Consider the following 24993-nt stretch of genomic DNA (forward strand, 5'->3'; position numbering starts at 1 on the left):
TGTTTGACATGAAGCCAAAGAGAAGATCCATCATTCGTAGAAATAATAAGAATAGCCAGTTATTTAACTGTGAACGACGGCGAAAAATACGAAAAGAGTGACTACCTGTAGCGAAAAGAAATAATACTTTCTCTCAAATGGATAAATAATCAAGCCGAGATAGATTCGAACTCGCATGGACGGCGAGAAAAGCCAGTGCTTTGTCCACTTTTTTGTAACTGACTGACCGAACGTGTTTCAGTAACTTACTTATTGCTAATTTTACTTGCTTCACTCGTTTAACTTACTTTTTCTAATAACTTATAACGACAGGGACACGAACACACAATCAACGAGGACAGTTAAAAATCATAAATGCTCTCTCGCCGGGAATCGAACCCGAGACACCATACACAAAAGGCGCACGTGCTAGCCACTAGACCAGCGAGGAGGGCACCACTCACTCCCTGTGTCGTTAGGGATTACGACCACTGCATTGCCAGCTATCACTTCTGTGGGTTGTATACTATGATCACATGTTTCTTCTTTGCTGGAAGAGTTAAACGTATATTCTATGTAATACACGAGGTATTTAGACCTACATGCTCTTCATATAATACATTGAAAAGGGTCGTGCTGGGAATAAGTAAAAGAACATTCCTTGGACAAAACGGAAACTATTGGCATCAGAAATATTTATCTACGAGGCATGCGCAGTAGTATATTTCAGAAAAGTTACTGTTTAGTTCAGTAAACGAAGAAAGGGGTATAAAAAAGCAAATATGTCGCGTCAACGAGATCGACCAGAGTTGACAGAGGCGGAAGCAGATGTGTAGTAATACAACAACTTGGTTAAATTGATAATTGGTTCTTTATTCTGTAGTAGATCGTATCGGGAGAGCAGAGAAACACTTACTAACGCTATCATATAGTAAGCTTTAGTAACACGATCATAAAGACACAAATGGATGTAACTGTGAGTACTACAACTTGCATTTAACGAAAACCGTTTAGATATTCAGTGGTTTGCAGGGTTGTATAAGACACAAAAAGATAAGACACAATACAATTCTTCATACCTCTGCTTCCAGTAGCTAGATACATGCAATTTCTGGTTAGATACTGAAACTGCTGTCGGATTTTAAGGCATGACTTATTGCAGGATACAAAATGCTTTGCATTATTTGTTTGTTTGTAGACAGCTACTAGCTTTGCTTCTGAAAGGTTGTCTATAAACTAGGGATAGCCAAGTCCGGAATTTTTACTTTCCGGACTCCCGAGAGTAAAACCGGAAAAATTCCGTAATTCAGAAAATTCCGATTTTGGAATAATTCCGAAATTCGGAAAAATCCAGAACTTATAAGTTCCTAATTTCCTTAACATTCCGGAATTCGGAGAAATCCGGATTTTTCGAAATCCGGAGTTTTTTCAATTCCGGAATTTTCTAAATTCCAGATTCTTCCCGAGTTCCGGAATTCTCCTGAATTAGGGAGTTTAACTGAATTCCATAATTTTTCGAAATCCGGAAAGTGAAAGTTCCGCTTCCGAAAAATGAATTTATTTTGGTTAATATAAATCGTGGCAGAAATAAGTCTTTGACCAGGTAATGGCGACTGGTTTGAAAGAAATAGAGAGTATGAGATTTCAATCTATCACATTTGTAGTTTCGTGTGGAGAAAAAACAAACTTGTGACCCAACGGTTTAAGAAAAACTCAAGTTATTAATGTAAATTTTGCCGACATCATAAAAGAAGTATGAAAGACATTTTGAATCGAAGAAATATAACAAACAAGTTTGCAAGTGGAGACAAAGAAACCTAACGTAACCAGACTAAAAACGAATCGTTTACCGCGTAGCGATCACGGTTCAGTGGTCAGGGTGCTTGTGCGAATTCACGTTGCACTTATTTTTTTACTTTAGGATTTTTGATGGCGATTGATCACCGATAACATACGTTTTATTATATTCAGATATTTGAATACTCGGATGTTTCAATACTTGAAGTATCAAATCTTCAGGAATAATAATAAACTAATAATAATTATTATTATCTCGTAGAAGATTAAAAGCTAGAAACTAATTACCGCTCAGGTCATACCATTACAAGCAGAAACGTGACATTTGAAAAGAATATTTCGGTTTGGTTTAACGTTGCTCACGAGAAGAGGAATTTCTCATCTTGTTTCTAAAACAAACAAAATAACATTAGAATAAACATTTTACATTCAAGACAGGTCAAGGCTAACTCAAAATTTTCGTCTCTCTTTGGAGATGAGAATCGAGACGAGACAAAAAATATCGTAAACATTTCCCGTTTGTCTAGATTCTCGAAATAGTGTATGTCTATTCTTTTAAGTAACAATTGCTCTGTAGACTCAACCTCATAGGCTATTTCGTTACATTGTATTTCAGAGCTCATTGAATTATTCTCTGTGTAGGTATTTTGTAGCAAAGCTTTTATATTTACCTCTGCATATCATAAAAATTAGTTTATTATATGCCTTATTGTTGCCTGATATTCAGTTTTATTTATTACAGTTATTTTCCTTAAAACATACAGTAGAATACTTCCTACATGAAACCTCAATGGAACGCTCTAGTTTAAAATGTTGGTAGTTGCAGAGGTGTGTCTTGAAAGTACGGAACCCTTTCCCCGAAATCTCTACTTTTAAGTAAGTTTTGCTAAATTTGAGGACAAGTTTAAAATTTTTTAATAATAATAATAATAATAATAATAATAATAATAATAATAATAATAATAATAATAATAATAATATATCAACACCGTGTATAATCTTTAAAAGATATGCGGTTTGTATCTGAATAGTAAAAGCTAATTGACTGTCGATCTCGGTCGTCGATAAGTCTTCAGGAGGGAAGGACATCGGTCACGTTCTGGGTTTGAGTTCCGAAGGGGCAAGTATTCGGGCTCGAGCCAAAAATTGTTAAAAGTTATAGGCTTCAGCCAAACATGTTCAAAACAGCTGGGACCGGGTTTAGGCTTTTCAACGGCTTGAGCGGCTCGGCTTACAGCTCATTCACTATCGAACCGAACCGAGAAGTGAGCCAAGCCAACAGCTCACCCAACCGAGCCGATTTGAGCCATCGGCTTATTTGAGCTGAGTCGAAACGTATCGATGGACTAGTTTCAACAAACACAAAATACAAATACAAATAGGGATGAGCACGAGTCGAGCCAAAATTCGACTCGACTCGAGTTCAATTCGAGTCGATTCAAAGGTAATTTTCTTGAATTGAGTTCCGAGCCAAGTCGCTGTTTTCGAGGTCGAGTTTCGAGTTGAGTTGAGCTTGATAATGGCTCGCTCGCTCGTTCAGCTCGTTTTAACTCGTTTTGAAATAATGGCCTGATTAGACTGGAAAGCGAAGACCATGAGAAATGTAAGCAGTAATGTGGAATACTTTTAGTGTTGCTCACGACAAGGGTGCATCTCGTCTCGTAATTTTAGTGCTTCTTTTGGGGCAATTTTAGTGTATCTCGTCTCGTCTAGATAACGAGAAGACAAGAGTTTTTTTTATTATTATTACGAGACAGCCTGAAATGTCGTAATCACCAATATAAGTATATACTGTAATTCTTAAAATCAAGTCTGAGACCTGCACGGTCGAATTCTTGAGCCCAAACAGAAGACCAACTCGGGTAGTGATATCAACTGGCTCGGCTCGTATCAACTGAGCGAACAGCTCGAGTCCGCTCGGTTGGGATGAGCCGATGACCCGAGCCGGCTCAGTTGGAACGAGCCATCGACTCAGCTCAATTGAGCCGATGGCTCGAGCTTTCTCAGTTGGGATGGGTCACCTACTCGGCTCATGTGAACCGGTTCGAGCCAGCTAAGTTGAAACTAGTCCATCGACACGTTTTGACTCAGCGCAACTAAGCCGATGGCTCAAATCGGCTCAGTTGGGTGAGTTGTTGGCTCGGCTCACTTCTCGGTTCGGTTCGATAGTGAATGAGCTGTAAGCCGAGCCGCTCGAGCCGTTGAAAAGCCTAAACCCGGTCCCAGCTGTTTTGAACCTGTTTGTCTGAAGCCTATAAATTTTAACAATCTTTGGCTCGAGCCCGAATACTTGCCCCTTCGGAACTCAAACACAGTGTAACGTTCCTCTTTGAGCGTTACATTTTCTCAAAGAGATTACTCGTAGAAATGTTTAATCAGCTCTTATTTAATGTTATTTTCTTTTACATTTTCTCAATTCTCGACTCTCGTGAAGGATTCAAGATGGTCGACAATTGGACTAGTGTATGTAATCAGAATATGCTACTTTTCTTTGTGTGTCTATGTCTTGCGTTGAGCGCTTCTGAGAATAGCGCTGACTGTTTGAAATAATTTTAAAATTTCGTGTTTCGTTTAAACAGAGGGATTAATTATAAACATACATATATAAACGTTTATTTATATAATTTTTATTTTTATTTCGTCATATATATTTTATTATTAACGTTGTTGTTTCGGTATTACGCTCTGATGCGTAGTAAGGAGCGACCAATCAAAAGCGAGCGGGCTGCGGAAGAGTGCTCCCCTTTGTCTCAGCTCTTTGTACTGAAACATGGCGGAAGTTGGGATGGAAGCGTAACTGCCGTGATGAAAGCTGAAGTTCGATAGTCCTTCTCTAAATTTGTCTCTGGGACCACATTCGATTGTGTATGGCCTCGTACTCTTGAAGTACTGATTCCCCGTTCTCTGTTTTCCTTAATATGGGACTCCGTCCTTTGTTACTCTTCGTCTGATTCCACCTGCTTCTGTGGGACTTAAATGTTCCTGACTGCGGTCGTTGTAAACGTGAGCGTTGCAGCAGCTTTGCAGTAAATATCTTGTCTACCTGGTGAGAGTAGTGGTGAAGCGTATTCGCTTGCTATTAACCAAGAAGAGGTTACCGTTTGATCAACCTGTGCCGAGGTTATGGTTACGGCTGCTACGTGGTGAGATGCCTAAGAAGTCATCGGAACCGGTCGCCACCCTAGGATGCTGTCCCGAATGGAGCCCTTTGTACTGGCCCGTGGTGCCAATGTTGTCTACTCGTAAAGCGGGAAAAAGGTTGGGTGAGCTTTGGTCACCGTCCCAGGTAACTATGTTTCATTATTCTCTATTCCATTCTGCGAAAGAAGTAATGTCGTCCAGGAAGTTGTGAAGGAATTTGTCCACCGTTCATATAATTCGTCCAAGTTGTCTGTTTATAATATCTAAATGTTATATTATTACCATCGTGTGTTTACTTTATTGTCTCACATCGTTTTATAAAGCAAAAACAATATATATATACATTTATTAATCATTGGTTCCTCTATGTATTTACATATTATATGTGCATCAATTGTACAATGTCTATAATATCGTGTAAAGTAAATCTTGTCCGTAACATGTCCGAGTGAACGAAGGTGAGTCTCTATCCAGTAAGTCGAATCATACGCCTGCGGGGTAGTCTGATATCAACACCGTTTCTCTCTTGCTTTGAATGGAATCATTTCCCCGAGTTGTGTAAATGTATAATGTATCACTCGCTACCATCTAGCCCATGTTCGTCCAGTAGCGGGCATTCCGTATTGTCTATTTTTCTCAAGTACTACGTTTGATAAAGTAAAGATTGATTAGCGATGGCTAGCTCATGTCTGTCCAGTAGCGGGCACTCCGTATTGTCTATTATAATATATATATAGTTTACAATCCAAGTATTAAGTGGCCACACAGAAAATCTATGTAAATCCTCCAGTTGTCTGCATGTTATATCTTGAGCTATAACGCTGTTCACTAGTTCAGCAAGGCGCGCCGAAGACGGTGGGTATACGATACCACTCGCACTTTGATGTGATAGCCTACCGAAGATTATGTCCTAATATTTAGTCGAGGAATGTAAACAACTCTCTTACTGTTATTAAGGATACTGTTTAAATATTGTTGTCACTTATCTTTGAGTTGTGTTGGCGCTAGAAGTTTTCTAAAATCTTTTAAGACTGAATACATATGATTTTTTTCTGACAATTGAGTTTAGCTGTCCATGATCACTAATGTTAACGATAATTCCAATATTATACGTTATTACAAGAGAGTTAAATAAACAGAGCTGCAAGGTATGTGGTGTTGTTCTGAAATGATTTTTTTCCTTCTCATCTTTTCTTCCTCAGTGTCGACGATGCCATTAGTGTGCAAGAGCCTGGAGTTAAATAGCGTTGTGCTTACTGGTCTATAATTATAGCGTAAGAAAAGAATAATATCGCCGACCCAATTTTTTTCCTTTTCTTTCCTTTCCCTTAATGTCAGCTACGGATACAATTTAAAGTAATAACGTTTCGAGTTGGCTATCTGGCCATAGAATCGAACTAGCGTAAATTGTTGCGTTTCAAGCTGGCGAACCCAGCTGTAGGATTATTTTATTGTCTAAAATGTTACACTATTTGGTTGTTGTCGTGTTATGCGGGAAGAAATGAGTGATATAGACTGTCGCGTTGGTGTTGATGAGATATGCTGGATGGAGCTCACATACGTTTATGTTTATTAGAGTTATAAATAAGTAAGTAAGATGTCGGCTGAGTCGAGGAATCTTCCTCCTAATGGAGATGATATTATTTGCGTTTGTTGTAGCGAGCCTCTTGCTGCCGCGGAACAGATTGATTCTGATAAGAAACGTGCTATATCTTGTGACAGGTGTCACGAATGGTCACATTTTGTTTGTCTTAAATTAAAGGATACTTCTAGTGTTTTTGAAGCTGTTAGCTCAGATTCTTTTGTTTGGGTTTGTCCTAAGTGTGACGCACATACTTCTCCTGAAGTGTCGGAGCGTGAGAATGAATCACCTCCCAAAAATTTTTCTTCGCCTAAGTCCCCGCAAAGAAGCGAAAAAGGGGCAGAGCAGGTGAATGAACTCGCTGAAATGTTCGCTCTTGTATTGAACAAGATAGGAGAAAATAATGCTAATATTAACAGGAAAATAGAAAGTAAAATAGAAGAAAGTAATGTTAATATTAACAGCAAAATAGAAAGCGTTGAGCAGAGAGTTAAAGAAAGTAATGATAAGATTGAAGAGAGTAATGAAAGGGCTGAAGCTAACAATGTTAGAATTCAGGAGTGCATCGTTGAAAATGTACATAGCCTTTCCACTACAATTAACAAGATTGATGAAAGAATAGGTAGTGTAGAAAACCTTTGTAGTTCGCTAACTGCTAATCAAAAGGATTTGCAAGTGCAGTTAGATGACATTAAATTAGAAGTTGACAGTAATAAGTCGTGTATTGAAAATAATAAGCTATGTATTGAGTCTGTTATGTCGTGTGTTGAATCCGTGGAATCTCGTGTTGATTCTATTGAGAATGAGGCTGAATCTCATCATAAAGCGTTAAAGGTTGTTTTTGATAAAATAAAAAAACTTGAAAATGAAAGTGATGAGATAAAAATTGAACTAGAAGGGTGTAATACTAATCAATCGAAGCTCTTCGCAGAAGTGTTAACTTTAACTAACAAAGTAGATAAATTACAGAAACCGAAATTTTCGTCAGTTGAGTGTGGTAGCCTGAATAAGGAAGGTGTTCCCTGTAAACGTCCTTGTATTAGTGTTGACCCTCCTGTGTCGTTTTCTGAGTCAAGGGATAACTTGCCTGTCAATACTATTGTCTACTGAACGCAATGTGTTTGTTACTAGTTCTGTTAGTCATTTAAGTAAACCTGTGTTTGTGCAATCAGAACCTGATATTAGATATGAGTGGCCAGTTAGCCCTAGTGAAACTAAAGTGGTTGGTAGTGTTTTAAATGTTGTTCCTAATGTCAATTCTTCTGTTTATAATAGTAATGTAAGTAATAGTACTCGTACTACTGACACTGTCACATGGTCAATGTGGAGAGGGATCACTTCTCATGTTGGGAATAGCCCACCGGTGTTTAATACTAGTTATTTAAAGCCTAGTTATGATCCTAGTGTTTTTCACACTACTATTGTACCGAATAGTCAAGTACCGTGTAACAGTGTTGCCACCTTCAGTGGTATAACACCAAGTTCATTGCCTTTTGCGATTAAGCAGAAAGATTTACAATCTTTTCCTTCGTATTCTGGGGATATCAAACCTGGAGCCCCAAGGAAGTTTTTAAGGAATCTTGAGAAATGTTTAAGTATGTATTCGCTTACTGATGGAGACAAATTACGGGTTGTAGAACATTGTACGGTGCGAGCCGCGTTTGCTTGGTATAGCTCGGTAGCTCCTGAAATCAAAACTTATCAAGACTTTGTGCGTCTTTTTAGGGATCAGTATTGTTCGCCTCAGATAGAGCGTGCACAGAAGAAGTCGTTGCAATCTTTGCGTTTTGATAAGACAAACTTCTCTTCATTGTTAGACTATGTTTGGTTTGTAGTTGAAAGTTACTACAATATATGTGAAACCCCAAGTACTTCGGAACTTGTGGAATTAATTTTGAATTGTTTACCGCCTAGGGACATGCGTTTGCTGTCTGTTCAGCAATATAATAGTGTTGATGAATTAATGAGTAAAGTAGCGTTATTATCTGGGATTGAGGATACTTCCATGCATGAAGTTAGGCCTCCGACAAAGAAAGCATTCGCTAAGCAAGCTAAAATTATCAATCGTAACTCAGAACATGTTGACAGTAGCTGTCAAACTGAATTTTTAAGCTATGTTCAGACTGAAAGTAGAAATAACAATAACAATAACAATAATAGTAATAATTATCAGTATAATAATCGATATCGAGGAAATGGTAGAAACCGTTATCGTGGAAGAAATCGAGGACGTAATGGAAGATATCAAAAAAATGATAGGAAACGAGATGAGGCATCTTCCAATTCAAGGGAAAATCAACCTTCATCTACTTCGGAAAACTAAGGTTGCAGTCTTTTCCGAACACGGGGGGAAACGACTGCTGTATTTCTTCAGTCCCCGTAGATAATGATTCTGAAACTAATGTCAAAACTTATAATGACTTGGTCGAGTCATTATCTGGAGATGTAAACAATAATGAGAGCAATAATGCTATGTCATTTAACGTAAACTTTGTAGTTGAAGAGGATGAAGAAAAAGAAAAGCCTGACTATTATTTTTCTTCTTCCCCCGTCGTAAAAGGGGACATTGGAGGAGTCCAATTCACCTGTACTATTGACTGTGGATCTGATTTATGCCTTTTGGACTGGAATATTTGGAAACAGTTAAAACTAAAATTCTCATCTGCTAAATTGCGACCATATACCGGTTTATCGTTGGGTGCCTTTGCCGGTACAGAGAAGTTTTCAGTTCAAGGTGTCCAGATATTTAGTTTAAATATTCAGGGTCATTTATTTGATATTCCGTTGTTTGTTATAAAATATCTTCGAACTGATCTTATCTTGGGTTGTCCATTTTTAGACAAATTTAAAGCTGTTGTTGACAGAGAGAGAAAGGAAATCAGATTGCGTGATAATGCTGGTAGTCTTGTCGTGATTTCGACTGATCAACCTAGTATTCTTATGGTAGCTTTGTCTTCAAACAAGGTTGAGATCGGGAGGACTGAATGGCCATCCGATAAGCAGGAATTACTTCCTTCTGAACTTTCGTGTTCTGATGTTAATATCTTAGAGGCTCCTCCTCCAGTAGAAAACTCAGCTGTCCTTTCTGTGTCAGATGTGCATATAGTTCCTGAATCCAATCTTTCAGAAACTGAAATTCAAAACTACATCTCATTAGATAGCAATGTTAAGCAACGTTTATATAATTTGTTACTCCGATATCGTGATATTTTCTGCGAGTATCCCCGTAGGATACGAACGCCTTTGTACAAGATAGAGTTAACCGATGAAGAACCTGTCGTAGGACCGTATTATTCTGTGCCAAAATCCATGGAAATGGAATTTGAGGCAGAATTACAGAAATGGATTGAATTGGGCATAGCCCGTGAACAGACCTCACCGTACCGGAACCCCATGCATTGTGTTCGCAAGGCGTCTGGTGCTGTTAGGCCCGTAATTGATTTTCGCCTACTGAACCACCGTATCCGGGCTCCTAAGGCTCAAGTGGAACCAATAGGTGATATATTGAACCGTGTAGCGAAAGCGCAATATTTTTCAAAATTTGACTGTTCGTCAGGATACTATGGCGTAGGTCTCCATCCTTTGTCGTATCCCTGTACTAGTTTTGTTTATAAAGGACGCCAGTACGTAATGATGGTCTTACCTCAAGGAATCAAGAGTGCGCCCGTCATTTTTCAGAGCGTAATGCATAGTTACTTCGATCAAAGTACTAAAGATTTTGTTACTTTGTTTCTGGATGATATTTTAATCTCTAGTACTTCTCTAGACGAACACTTCGCCCATTTGGAGCGTGTGTTCGAAATTTTTGAGCGTGGAAATTTTTCCCTGAATTTCCGGAAGTGTTGTTTCCTTCTGACGGAAGTGAACTTCCTGGGACATGTCATTAGTGGTCAAACTGTTAAAGTTGACCCACGTCATAATGAGCCAATTTGTTGCTATCCCATTCCGAAAACCAAGAAGAAAATGCGTCAATTTCTAGGATTATTGGGATGGCGACAGCGGTTTATTCCTAACTATTCGACTCTTACTTCTCCGTTGTACGATCTCATTAAGAAGGATGTTAAGTACAAACTCACTCCTGAAGTTTTGGATCTCTTTTATAAATTGTGGGAAATCGTTAGCAATCCACCTGCGTTGGGACAACCTGATTTCAATTTTCGTTCCACATCCATTCGGATGCTTGTTCAGAGAATTTGGCTGGTTTTCTGGCCCAGTACCCTGACGGGTCCGATCATCCAAATGCCATTGCCTACGCTAGTCGTAGAGTTAAACCTCACGAACTCTCATTGTCTTCTTTTCAGTTGGAATTGCTTTCTGTTTTATTTTTGTGTGAACGTTTTTCACAATATATTCTTGGGAGAACCACGTATATTCATACGGATAATGCTGCCGTCACTCATTCTTTTTCTATGAAGAACTTAGATACCAGGACAACTCGTATGCTTCTCAAATTACAAAGGTTCGACCTTATCTTCGAACACTGTCCTGGGAGTTTGAACTTTGTAGCGGACACATTGAGTAGGAATCCACCGGAAGTGCCTTCTAAGTTAGAAGAGTATCATGTCAATTTCTTGTCTGTTCAAGATTCGTCTCTTTTCAACCTGGAGAAAGTCAGGGAAAAGCAGCAGTATGATGATTTTTGTATTAAGTTAAGGTCTTTATTGGATAGTTCTCCAGAACATGTCACTTGCTATCAAGGTTTGTTATATTTCAAGCATAGGAATTCGAACCAATGGCTTTTGGTTATTCCTCAAGAATTAGTAAAAGAAATAATTGGAATAGTCCATTCACGTGGTCATTTTGGGGCTAGGAAATGTATGTCTTTATGTCGTTCTTTATTTTACTGGAAGAAACAAAGGCTGTCAGTTCGACAGTATATCAGAGATTCTCTTGATTGTGCTGAAACAAAGTTCGCCAATCAAGTAATACTTAAACAAGAAATTCATATAGAAGCTAGTCGACCTCACGACCGTCCAGCGGTAGACCTCGTTGGGAAACTCCCAGTTAGTAATGGTTATTATTATATTTTATCTATTATCTATATTTATTCTAGGTTTGTTTGTTTCTTTCCTTTGAAGACTGCTCATGTTAAAGGTATAATTTCAGTGTTGGAAAGGAATTATTTTTATTTGTTTCCCTATCCTAATGCTATTTTCTCAGACAAAGGTTCACACTTCGTTTCGCGCCCCTGGCAGGACTATTGTAAGGAGCATAATATGAAATCAATATTAACGTCCAGTTATTCCCCTTCTTCGAACGGTCTCGCGGAAAGGAGCCATAAAGAACTCAACCGAATTATTCATTTAGAGTGTCATAGTAATCATCCTAAGTGGAGTACTGTACTTAAGCGATATGAGGAACTTCTTAATTATTCGTTATGTAGTAGCATTGATTGTACGCCTGCAGAGCTATTTTTATCTTATTCTGCTATTGAAGCATTTAAAAAGAATTTTCCTTGGCCTGGTGTTCTAAAGAAGACACCTACCCAAGATCGTCATATTACATTGTATCCTAAAGTTACTAATAAAACTAAGAAATTATTGAACCGAACAGGAAAGAAAGTTAAGTTAGAAGAAGAAGACCTAGTAATGGTAAGACTTCACCATCTTTCCTCTTCAGTTAAAGGAGAATTGGCTAAATATATGAAATGTTTCTCGGGCCCTTTCTTGGCCAGAAAGGTTCTGAAAAACTCAGCGATTTTACATACCCTCACTGGAGAAAGTGTGGGAACGCAAAATTTTCACAACTTGATCAAATTCAACTGCTCGAAGGAACGGAGAGATGAACTTCTCCGAAATTATCCACACAAATAATTCCTGTCATTAAATAATGATATATAGGGTGTTCAAAAATAACCGATCTTTTGGATCATTTTTCTCTGTCCCCTGGGTGGATTTAACGTTCTTCTTTGAGCGTTACATTTTCTCAAAGAGATTATTCGTAGAAATGTTTAATCAGCTCTTAGTTAATGTTATTTTCTTTTATATTTTCTCAATTCTCGACTCTCGTGAAGGATTCAAGATGGTCGACAATTGGACTAGTGTATGTAATCAGAATATGCTACTTTACTTTGTATGTCTATGTCTTGCGTTGAGCGGCTTCTGAGAATAGCGCTGACTGTTTGAAATAATTTTAAAATTTCGTGTTTCGTTTAAACAGAGGGATTAATTATAAACATACATATATAAACATTTATTTATATAATTTTTATTTTTATTTAGTCATATATATTTTATTATTAACGTTGTTGTTTCGGTATTACGCTCTGATGCGTAGTAAGGAGCGACCAATCAAAAGCGAGCGGGCTGCGGAAGAGTGCTCCCCTTTGTCTCAGCTCTTTGTACTGAAACATGGCGGAAGTTGGGATGAAGGCGTAGTTTTTGTACATGTCATTAGACACAAAATTACTGCGAATCGTGCAGTAAGTGATCGTTTTCTATCGCAAATGTCTTTCTAAGAGCTGCCGTGGTCGAACAGTGATGTTGGATTAGTGTACGTGCAGTGAATCACAATAATTCACCCATAAACACTCAGCTTGTGCGTGTTCGGAATATTGCTGGGATTGGTGTGACACTCGCTAATCACTGCCGTGATGAATGCTGAAGTTCGATAGTCCTTCTCTAAATTTGTCTCTGGGACCACATTCGATTGTGTATGGCCTCGTACTCTTGAAGTACTGATTCCCCGTCCTCTGTTTTCCTTAATATGGGACTCCGTCCTTTGTTACTCTTCGTCTGATTCCACCTGCTTCTGTGGGACTTAAATCTTCCTGACTGCGGTCGTTGTGAATGTGAGCGTTGCAGCAGCTTTGCAGTAAATATCTTGTCTACCTGGTGAGAGTAGTGGTGAAGCGTACTCGCTTGCTATTAACCAAGAAGAGGCTACCGTTTGATCAACCTGCGCCGAGGTTATGGTTACGGCTGCTACGTGGTGAGATGCCTAAGAAGTCATCGGAACCGGTCGCCACCCTAGGATGCTGTTTCGAATGGAGCCCTTTGCACTGGCCTGTGGTGCCAATGTTGTCTACTCGTAAAGCATGAAAAAGGTTGGGTGAGCTTTGGTCACCGTCCCAGGTAACTATGTTTCATTATTCTCTATTCCATTCTGCGAAAGAAGTAATGTTGTCCAGGAAGTTGTGAAGGAATTTGTCCACCGTTCATACAATTCGTCCAAGTTGTCTCTGTTTATAATATCTAAATGTTATATTATTACCATCGTGTGTTTACTTTATTGTCTCACATCGTTTTATAAAGCAAAAACAATATATATATACATTTATTAATCATTGGTTCCTCAGTGTATTTACATATATGTGCATCAATTGTACAATGTCTATAATATCGTGTAAAGTAAATCTTGTCCGTAACATGTCCGAGTGAACGAAGGTGAGTCTCTATCCAGTAAGTCGAATCATACGCCTGCGGGGTAGTCTGATATCAACACCGTTTCTCTCTTGCTTTGAATGGAATCATTTCCCCGAGTTGTGTAAATGTGTAATGTATCACTCGCTACCATCTAGCCCATGTTCGTCCAGTAGCGGGCATTCCGTATTGTCTATTTTTCTCAAGTACTACGTTTGATAAAGTAAAGATTGATTAGCGATGACTAGCTCATGTCTGTCCAGTAGCGGGCACTCCGTATTGTCTATTATAATATATATATATAGTTTACAATCCAAGTATTAAGTCGCCACACAGAAAATCTATGTAAATCCTCGAGTTGTCTGCATGTTATATCTTGAGCTATAACGCTGTTCACTAGTTCAGCAAGGCGCGCCGAAGACGGTGGGTATACGATACCACTCGCACTTTGATGTGATAGCCTACCGAAGATTATGTCCTAATATTTAGTCGAGGAATGTAAACAACTCTCTTACTGTTATTAAGGATACTGTTTAAATATTGTTGACACTTATCTTTGAGTTGTGTTGGCGCTAGAAGTTTTCTGAAATCTTTTAAGACTGAATACATATGATTTTTTTCTGACAATTGAGTTTAGCTGTCCATGATCACTAATGTTAACGATAATTCCAATATTATACGTTATTACAAGAGAGTTAAATAAACAGAGCTAAAGGTATGTGGTGTTGTTCTGAAATGATTTTTTTCCTTCTCATCTTTTCTTCCTCAGTGTCGACGATGCCATTAGTGTGCAAGAGCCTGGAGTTAAATAGCGTTGTGCTTACTGGTCTATAATTATAGCGTAAGAAAAGAATAATATCGGCGACCCAAATTTTTTTCCTTTTCTTTCCTTTCCCTTAATGTCAGCTACGGATACAATTTAAAGTAATGACGTTTCGAGTTGGCTACCTGGCCATAGAATCGAACTAGCGTAAATTGTTGCGTTTCACCAGAACGTGACCGATGTCCTTCCCTCCTGAAGACTTATCGACGACCAAAATCAACAGTCAATTAGCTTTTACTATTCAGATACAAACCGTATATATTTTAATGATTATACACGGTGTTGATATAATAATAATAATAATAATAATAATAATAATAATAATAATAATAATAATAAAATTTTAATCTTGCCATGAAATTTGGCAAAACTTACTTAAAAGTAGAGATTTCGGGGAAAGAGTTCCGTACTTTCAAGACACACCTCTGCAACTACCAACATTTTAAACTAGAACGTTCCATTGAAGTTTCATGTAGGAAGTATTCTACTGTATGATTTAAGAAAAATAACTGTAATAAATATAACTGAATATCAGGGAACAGTAAGGCATATAATAAACTAACTTTCAGGATATGCAGAGGTAAATATAAAAGCTTTGCTACAAAATACCTACACAGAGAATAATTCAATGAGCTCTGAAATACAATGTAACGAAATAGCCTATGAGATTCAGTCTACAGAGCAATTGTTACTTAAGGAATGGACATACACTATTTCGAGAATCGAGACAAGACGGGAAATGTTTAGGATACTTTTCGTCTTGTCTAGATTATCATATCCAAAGAGAGACGAAAATTTGAGTTAGCCTTGACCCGTCTCGAATGTAAAATGTTAATTCTCATATTATTTTATTTGTTTTAGCAACGAGATGAGAAACTCCTCTTCTCGTGAGCAACATTAAACCAAACGAAATATCCTTTTCAAATGTCACGTCTATCCTTGTAATGGTATGACCTGAGCGATAATTAGCTCCTAGCTTTTAATCTTCTACGAGATAATAATAATTATTATTAGTTTATTATTATTACTACTATTATTCCTGAAGATTTGATAGTTCAAGTATTCAAACATCCGAGTATTCAAATATCTGAATATAATAAAACGTATGTTATCGCTGATCAATCGCCATCAAAAATGCTAAAGTAAAAAAAAAATAAGTGCAACGTGCATTCGCACAAGCACCTTGACCACTGAACCGCGATCGCTACGCGGTAAACGATTCGTTTTTAGTCTGGTTACGTTAGGTTTCTTTGTCTCCACTTGCAAACTTGTATGTTATATTTCTTCGATTCAAAATGTCTTTCGTATTTCTTTTATGATGTCGGCAAACTTTACATTAATAACTTGACTTTTTCTTAAACCGTTGGGTCACAAGTTTGTTTTTTCTCCAGACGAAACTACAAATATGACAGATTGAATTCTCATACTCTCTATTTCTTTCAAAGCAGTCGCCATTACCTGGTCAAAGACTTATTTCCGCCACGATTCATATTAACCAAAATAAATTCATTTTTCGGAAGCGGAACTTTCACTTTCCGGATTTCGAAAAATTATCGAATTCTGTCAACTTCCGGAATTCAGAAGAATTTCGGAACGCGGAAAGAATGCGGAATTTACAAAAATTTCGGAATTGAGAAAAACTCCGGATTTCGGAAAAATCCAGATTTTTCCGAATTCCGGAATGTTAAGGAAATCAGAAACCTATAAGTTCTGGATTTTTCCGAATTCCGGAATTATTCCAAAATCGGAATTTTCCGAATTCCGGAATTTGTCCGGTTTTACTTTCGGGAGTCCGGAAAGTAGTAATTCCGGACTTGGCTATCCCTAGTTTATACACAACCTTTCAGAACATTAAGCTAGTACTTGTCTAGAAACAAACAAGCAATGCGAAGCATTTTGTATCCTGCAATACATCATGTATTAAAATCCGACAGCAGTTTCAGTATCTAACCAGACATTGCATGTATCTAGCTACTGGAAGCTCAGGTATGAAGAATTGTATTGTGTCATATACAACCCTGCAAACCACTGAATATCTAAACGGATTTCGTTAAATCCAAGTTGTAGTACTCACAGTTACATCCATTTGTGTCTTTATGATCGTGTTACTAAAGCTTACTATATGATTGCGTTAGTAAGTCTTTCTCTGCTCTTCCGTAAAGTTGTGATATGATCTATTACAGAATAAAGAACCAATTATCAATTTATCCAAGTTGTTGTATTATTATACATCGGCTTCCGCCTCTTTCAACTCTGGTCGATCTCGTTGACGCGACATATTTGCTTTTTTATACCCCTTTCTTCGTTTACTGAACTAAACAGTAACTTTTCTGAAATATACTACTGCGCATGCCTCGTAGATAAATATTTCTGATGCCAATAGTTTCCGTTTTGTCCAAGGAATGTTCTTTTACTTATTCCCAGCACGACCCTTTTAATATATTATATGAAGAGCATGTAGGTCTAAATACCTCATGTATTACATAGAATGTACGTTTAACTCTTCCAGCAAAGAAGAAACATGTGATCATAGTATACAACCCACAGAAGTGATAGCTGGCAATGCAGTGGTCGTAATCCCTAACGACACAGGGAGTGAGTGGTGCCCTCCTCGCTGGTCTAGTGGCTAGCACGTGCGCCTTTTGTGTATGGTGTCCCGGGTTCGATTCCCGGCGGGAGAGCATCTATGATTTTTAACTGTTCTCTATGTTTCTGTGTTCGTGTCCCTGTCGTTATAAGTTATTAGAAAAAGCAAGTTAAACGAGTGAAGCGAGTAAAATTAGCAATAAGTAAGTTACTGAAACACGTTCGTTGAGTCAGTTAAAGAAAAAGTGGACAAAGCACTGGCTTTTCGCGCCGTCCATGCGAGTTCGAATCTATCTCGGCTTGATTTTTTATCCATCTGAGAGAAAGTATTATTTCTTTTCGCTACAGGTAGACACTCTTTTCGTACTTTTCGCTGTAGTTCACAATTAAAGTAACTGACTATTCTTGGCTTCATGTCAAACATGCACACATAATGAAAAGACGCTGTCGAAAATAATAATAATAATAATATGAAATATTACTAGGTAACTCGTGTGTGTATTTCGACAATATAATTTTATATTATTATGTGGAAATAAGTAAGGCTGGCTGCCCCCCCCCCCGCTAATTTTTTTCGATGCGCCTTATGGGTCCAAGGTGTCCAACGTTGGTCCCATCTCACTATCATCTCATGTTTTTTCGATATAACTTATTGACATTTTGCCTAAAGAGGGCTCTGCCGTGGCCCCATGACTACCCATGACAAAGACTCTTGGTTCATTTTGCATATAAATCGCTTATTTTTCTGAGTACTACTTTCTGAGTACATACTGTCCAACGTTGCTCCCATCACTCAATAGTTTCCCGTTCTCTCGATATAAATTGCTAATATTTTGTTTGTAAGGGAGATATGGCGTTACAATCATTACGTTTGAAGAAGAATTGAGGAAGATATTGCCTTGCCACAAACAACACCTATTATTATTATTATTATTATTATTATTATTATTATTATTATTATTGTTGTTGTTGTTGTTTTACTTACCACTAATGTTGCCTACTTTTATTTGCATTGCAATGTGTTACTAAAAAGCAAATCAAATAACACTCCTCGCCATCCACGCTCCCGAACTCGAAATACATGATTTACAGTTCTCTGTGTTAGAGGAAAGCACATTTATTATATTATTCTTTCAAATAACACGTTTCACAATTTACTTCACTTTCAATGTGTAATTCCATATCATCACTAATAATCATCTTGTTCTGATAGGAAAATATCCCCCTCCTGCAAAAAAAAAAAGCCTGACCGTAGCGAAAGGGCGTGAACCTTCTTTAGGCGATTAATCGGGTCCAATATTTCAATAAGTCCTTTCACACAAATATTTCAGTAAAAGAGGAAAAGTTATTTAAACTTTCTGAATACCTATTTATGGGCGAAATTTGATTCCCTTGGAAGTTTTTAAGAGTTTGAAGGGCCGCCATTTTGTACATTTTCATCTGATTATTCTGGTTAACGAACTCATCAAGATAATTCAACAATTAATGTTTGTGCCAAGTTTTGTCTCAATCCGCTGAAAATTAGGGTAGTTATGGCATTCAGAAATAGCGTTATATATATATATATATATATATATATATATATATAGATAGATAGATAGATAGATAGATAGATAGATAGATAAATAGACACACAGAGGGAGAGAGAAAGTGTTTTGCTCCCTTCTCGCCCCTGTGGTGCGTCAGAGCTAAACCGGGCTCCTTTGCAAAACGTATTGACCAGCCTAACCTAAACACAAACCTCTTACTTGCTAACGTAGAAACGTGGTCAGGAGGTGTAAGACATGTAGAAATTGTATTTTTAATAACCAATGAGTATAGATTCGAACACTCCACTTCCATGTTTTTCTTTTTACTTTTTGCAGCTACATCGGAACGTTCAATTTTTATTCTTTACTAATTGCAAATGGCGTTTACATTCAAAATATGAAGAATTTTGGTGGCATTTGTTCGGATAGTCTTCTCTTTCGAAATGAAGACAAGAATAAAAGCAATACGTAAAGACAAAAAGTATTATCAGTACTAAACATTACCAATAATAATTGCTACGAAATACTAAATAAGACCTCTTTTTCCATCTGTCATGAGCTGTATGTATTGTTAACAAAACTTTTTAAAAACGTCCTTGACGGGGATTCGAACTGGCGTCCTTTGTATTTGTAAACCAGCATCTTAACCACTACACCGAGATCATGGCGTAATGAACGTTTAGTTGTCGGCGTATTTTTTGTATTTCTGTTTTATGTTCCCATTTCAACAATTTTTACTCTTTTTTCTAAGTTTAACAGCTGTTTCTGACTTTCTCTTTCGGTGTCGTCCTTTATTTACACTATGCACTATTCGTATTCACAGCTTGTGCCCCTCTGCAATGTCTTATTCAGATTAGACTTTTATTTTTGCTCCTCAGTAAACATTTGATTGATTTAATTCTCGTACTCTACACGGATGGAGCGCAGGAATGCCAGACTCGAAAAATAGGTGTGCATTTACTTTCTTGACAGATAATACCAAGACCGTTTACACATATTTATCTACGTAATTCAACATTATACATCTTATTTCAATATCACATATTTGACATGTATGTATTATTCAACATACAAAAATTCAATTATCATTTAATCCTTCAAATCAATGACCCCGCTTAATAAAATTCAAAGGTTGCAACACTTCACACAAGAAAAAACAACTATATAGCAACTGTTTAACCGCGCATAATGATCAAAATTTATATTCTCAGACAATTTCAAAAGAGTGGACATTTAAAGTGCAAGGCAGGCACGTAAACACAGAAATTATAAATATATTTTATAATTTACTTTCCAGATAATGAAATCTAAAAATGTTAATAATACTTATGGGCCCACACATCTACACAGCATTCATCTCTATGGTGATCAATAGAAACAAAAGTGAAAATAACGAAGAGTAGGACGAAGAATTTCAAACAAATAATGATAAAAGAGACGAAAGCAATGTTGGATTGTGTTCGGGACTATCGTTCGCTATTGCGGTGGGTAAAATTGCAGTGGAAACGGTCCCTCGATATTTGACATAAATGAATACCTAAACGAATTGTGTCTCGCAACATCTTAGTCGGAAATTCAGGTTCTAATGATGTATGGTAAATGGTGAATTTTGTCAAGTTAAAACTTGCAGGAGGTTGAAAAATTTTAAAAATTCTTAGAGAAGAGAAAATAGAAGGATAGCTAGAGAAGAAAAAAACAGCGGCGCGCCAAAAGAAATAAGCTAGAACACTAAAACTACAAAGATAAGTGGTAGAATATGACAATCATCAACTTCAGAGAAAAATATATCTTTCCATATGCCGAAACAGATGACCTACTAAATATGTGGCCTAAAATAAATATATCTCCAAGCTCACGAGCTAGTCCGTGTCTACTAGGGAAAAATTCTACTTCGCTCTGTATCCGGCTCTGTATCTTGGAGACTCCGACCCTACCGGAAGGTCGGTGTGTTTTCTTAAGTTAGAAATTCTAAATAAAAAGTATCCCACCCCTCAGAAAACTGAGAAGTTCCGAGTAAAGTATGGAAAACTAGAATAAGGTCGATAAAATAGAGAAAATTGAGGTGTCATTTAATTTCAATCACTACATAGTTTAAAAACTAAGGAAAATAAAGGGGGGAGGATCGACACCTTGGTACGGAAATACGATATTCTACTGTAATAAATTTACTGTTATTCACTCCTATCCACTTTCGTCGCCTCTGCGAACAGTGATGAACTTGGCTTAATCAGATGACGTGGGAAAAAATCAAAGTCACAAAGTACTATTACAAGTCTAAGGCTGAACGTGTATATTCAAACTGTAACAAGTGGGGAAACGGCTATTCAGTTCTACGATTGCTTGGAAATTATCCGAAATCATTTGATACATGAACACTACTCATGTCATTCGACCAGATAAACAATTAGTATGTACGGTAGAGACCTGCACAGGCCGGGCTTGGGCGGGCCGACTCTGTTATTTCTTTGGGCCGGGCCGGGCTTGGGTGGGCCGACACTTATTTCTCTTCAAGTCGGGCCGGGCTGGGGCCGATTAATTGCAATAATTATTTACTTTCGTTAAACGATAATTAGAATAAAGACAAACGTTGAAGAAGTGTGCCCGTAAAAAATGTTACAAATGAAACTTTTAAAATTTATAGAGCCCGGGCCGGGCTTGGGCCAAGAATTTTAAAAAACTTATCGGGCCGGGCCGGACTCGGGCCGAAAATCTTCAAAACTTTTCGGGCCCGGGCTGGGCCGGGCCTAGGCACATTCGGGCTGGATTGGGCTCGGGCCGAAAAATCCGGCCTGTGCAGGTCTCTAATGTACGGTTACTAGTAAATGCCAAACTACGAAGTGAAAACATGATCCGTCATTTTCACGGGAGACACTTTCTCACACGAAATCCTAATGTAATGGTCAGTACTCGGAACATTCATCATTACATATATAAACAATCAATACGTTGTGACAAAAATTACAACTGGGCTCATATATTCACAGGTGTCCTATTATTTAATCACACTTACTATAATATACACTATCACTATCCTTATTCATTTATATTTATTCTCATTTATAACATAAATTCCTTTATAGATACCCTATTCTTCCATTATGCCTAAAACTGTTCAAGGTAGTCTCATTCTATATATATTAAAATCATGAAGCCACTAGATGAACTATCGTACACTGATCAATACGCGTGAATCCGCATGAACCAACGCTCAATTCTTCCTACATACATCTCTACTTATTTACACTCACGGCTCGATATTATCTGTATATGTAATGAAAATTTAATATCATTGACTGTACTCTTAACTAAATGTTGAAATGATTATAGTTTGAAAACAAGAACAATGAGGCCATTCAGAGAGCGTAACGAAGAGAGAAAATTTGAAATTGCAATCTGACGACAGAATAGTATTATGTAGGCAAACAACGGTTTAAGAACAAAAGTAAAGTTCTTTTCTATCAATTATTTAATTTCTAGATTATATAACGTATTGTGCTTTTCAGTTCAGTTAGCTGGTAACGTTATTCGTTTATTCATCTATTCGTATGGACCAAAACTGCTATATATGTCTCAATAATCACGGAAAAGGGGTAATTTTTAAGTTGACTAGATTCATAAGTCTCGAGGGAACAAAACACTAGCAGCGAGTAGTTCCTCATCGAACGCTAGATGGCGTTGCAATATAAAAATAAACTTTGCACTCCCAAACACGCTTTGTACTATAATGAAAGCTAACTATGCGTTGTATACCATGAGCTAACGGTACGAAATTACTATAAATTTGCATTATGGATCAATGTATTTATTACAACTGATCAAAGGAGATGAATAATTAAAAAGCAACAATACACTGTCCTTAAATAAATTAGTTACATTTGTTCACTCACATCACTTCTACTAACTACAAACTAAATTACACATATGCATGCTATATCACACATCAACCAAATCTACATATATCCCTACACATATTAATTACTATATATATTCCACACATCTTCATTCTAAACCGGCTCTGATGTTATAAAGAATAAAAGGGAAATAATCTAGGCCAGATGGCCCTGGCACTCAAAATTAACCCATTGCTTTCAGTTACAGAACTGTTATTTATAGTCTCAGAAGGATATATCAAAACTAATAAAGGAAGAAAAGGTTCCTTTCCTGAGAAGAAAAGAATCTCTGTGAAATTATTCAACCAATTCTAGTTGAAAGCTATTGTCAATTTAAGAGTAAATGGGAGTCCCTACCAGAGGTGACCACTTTGACCTAACCTCATTCAACCTCACGCTCACAAACCCATTTCGACCTTACGCTCATAAACTCATTTCGTCTTCACGCTCACCTCATCAGTCTGACCTCACGCTCACATCATTAGTCTGACCGCATGCTCACATCACCAGACTGACCTCTCGCTCACTCAACCTCACGCTCATATTACCAGTCTGATCTCACGCTCACAATATCATTCTAACTTCACGCTCACTCAACCTCACGTTCACCTCACTAGTCAGATCTCACACTCACTCAACCTCACGCTCACTTCGTGAGGTTGAGGTCGAGTGAGCATGAGCTCCAAACTCGTGAGCGCCGATATCATGAGTTTGGACACCTTTGCGTACAGTAGCAAATATTGTCACTCACTGTGAAGAACTTCTCGAGTTCCTTTTGTCAATGCTGAAAGGGATGAGTCACAGTACCTGGTAAAAGCAAACCATATTCTTTAAGAGGTAAACCGAGCAGTTCAGCTTGACCTTTTGTTAGTGCCAGGTCCCGTACAAGGTCCCGAAGTTCATCATTATTTAATAAATGAATAGTTTCCTCAGGTTCGTAGTCAGAGCCTGAATCGTTACTAAAAGATTAAAGAGAATTATCCTCTTGCATTTCTTCTTCAATTGTGTATTCTTCAGGTGGTGAGGGAGTCACGTGAAATTGGTTTGGAAATTGAGAGAACGTCTGGATATTTTACAGATGCACGAGTTTTGTAGGAAAATCCAGCTACGTTTGTCAAACAAAAATAACAGTCCAAGATGTGGTCTTTTGACTCACGTCATATCATAAGAGATTCGAAGCCAGATGGTTGTTCTTGCCTTCCTTATCCAGCCGCGCAAGTTGCATGCACAGAACAAACAGATGTACCGTGGTGCCGATGACTTTCCACTCTCCACCTTGGAATTAAAGTATAGTTCATATGCGTTCTTCAGAACCGGTGTAAAAGCCTTCCGATGAGATTTGTCTGTGAAATAGCCCCACATGTAGCAAAATAAATCTGGTGAATTTGTGCAACCTCTGGACGCCATAATATCGACTGTCAGTAACTCGATCATGACAGTATGTTTCAATGAATACAAAACATATATACAAGGAAATGAATCATTGAAATTCAGCCTAAATAAGAAACAAAGCTTAGGAAGAACACTTTTGAAGCTGTTTGGTTGACTGTCTGCATAAAACACCGTAGGTATTAACATTTTTCGCAAAGCCTACTTTTCCTTTAATTAAACGTGATTATTCAACTTATCTAACTAAAAATTAATGTGAAATGTTATGAAATATAGTAAAACATTCCTGTACTGTACCCGTATTCCACGAATGCAAAGGTCGGTTTCCAGCCTAAGTAAAAATACATTAGAAAGTATAAATTTGAAGCCGGATTGCTCTGTCTGCACAACTCATCCCAGATTTTTCACAAACCTAAATTTCCTGCAGTTAAAAATGATCACCTGTTAGCTTATTTACCACCAAAAGGAACGCGAAATGTTCTTAAATATACAAAGACATTTATGTACCGTACTCTGTACATATATAAAAGTATGAACTGTGTTCATACTCAAACTCAAAAAACAATGCAAATAATTCCAACCTATATATATATATATATATAAGAATACATTTGAAGCTGGATGACTCTGCCTGCACAATTCATCCCATGTAAAAACATTTTTAGAAACCTAGATTACCTGCAATTAAAAATGACTACCTGCGTGGCTTGTATACTCACGTTATCCAACAATAAAACTAATGTAAAATGTTCTAAGATATAGCAGCACATTTTCGTACTGTTCATGTATAGGGAGTATGAAACTCTGCTCCCATCCCATATAAAAGCATGATTTAACAGAGGATGAAAACATTGCGTAAGAAAAATCTTTATTGGTCTTCTTTTTCACCTAAGTATAGCACAAATTGTGTTTTTAA

Source organism: Thermobia domestica, chromosome 12, assembly GCF_964235325.1.
Source record: "Thermobia domestica chromosome 12, izTheDome1.hap1.1, whole genome shotgun sequence".
NCBI lineage: Eukaryota > Metazoa > Arthropoda > Insecta > Zygentoma > Lepismatidae > Thermobia > Thermobia domestica.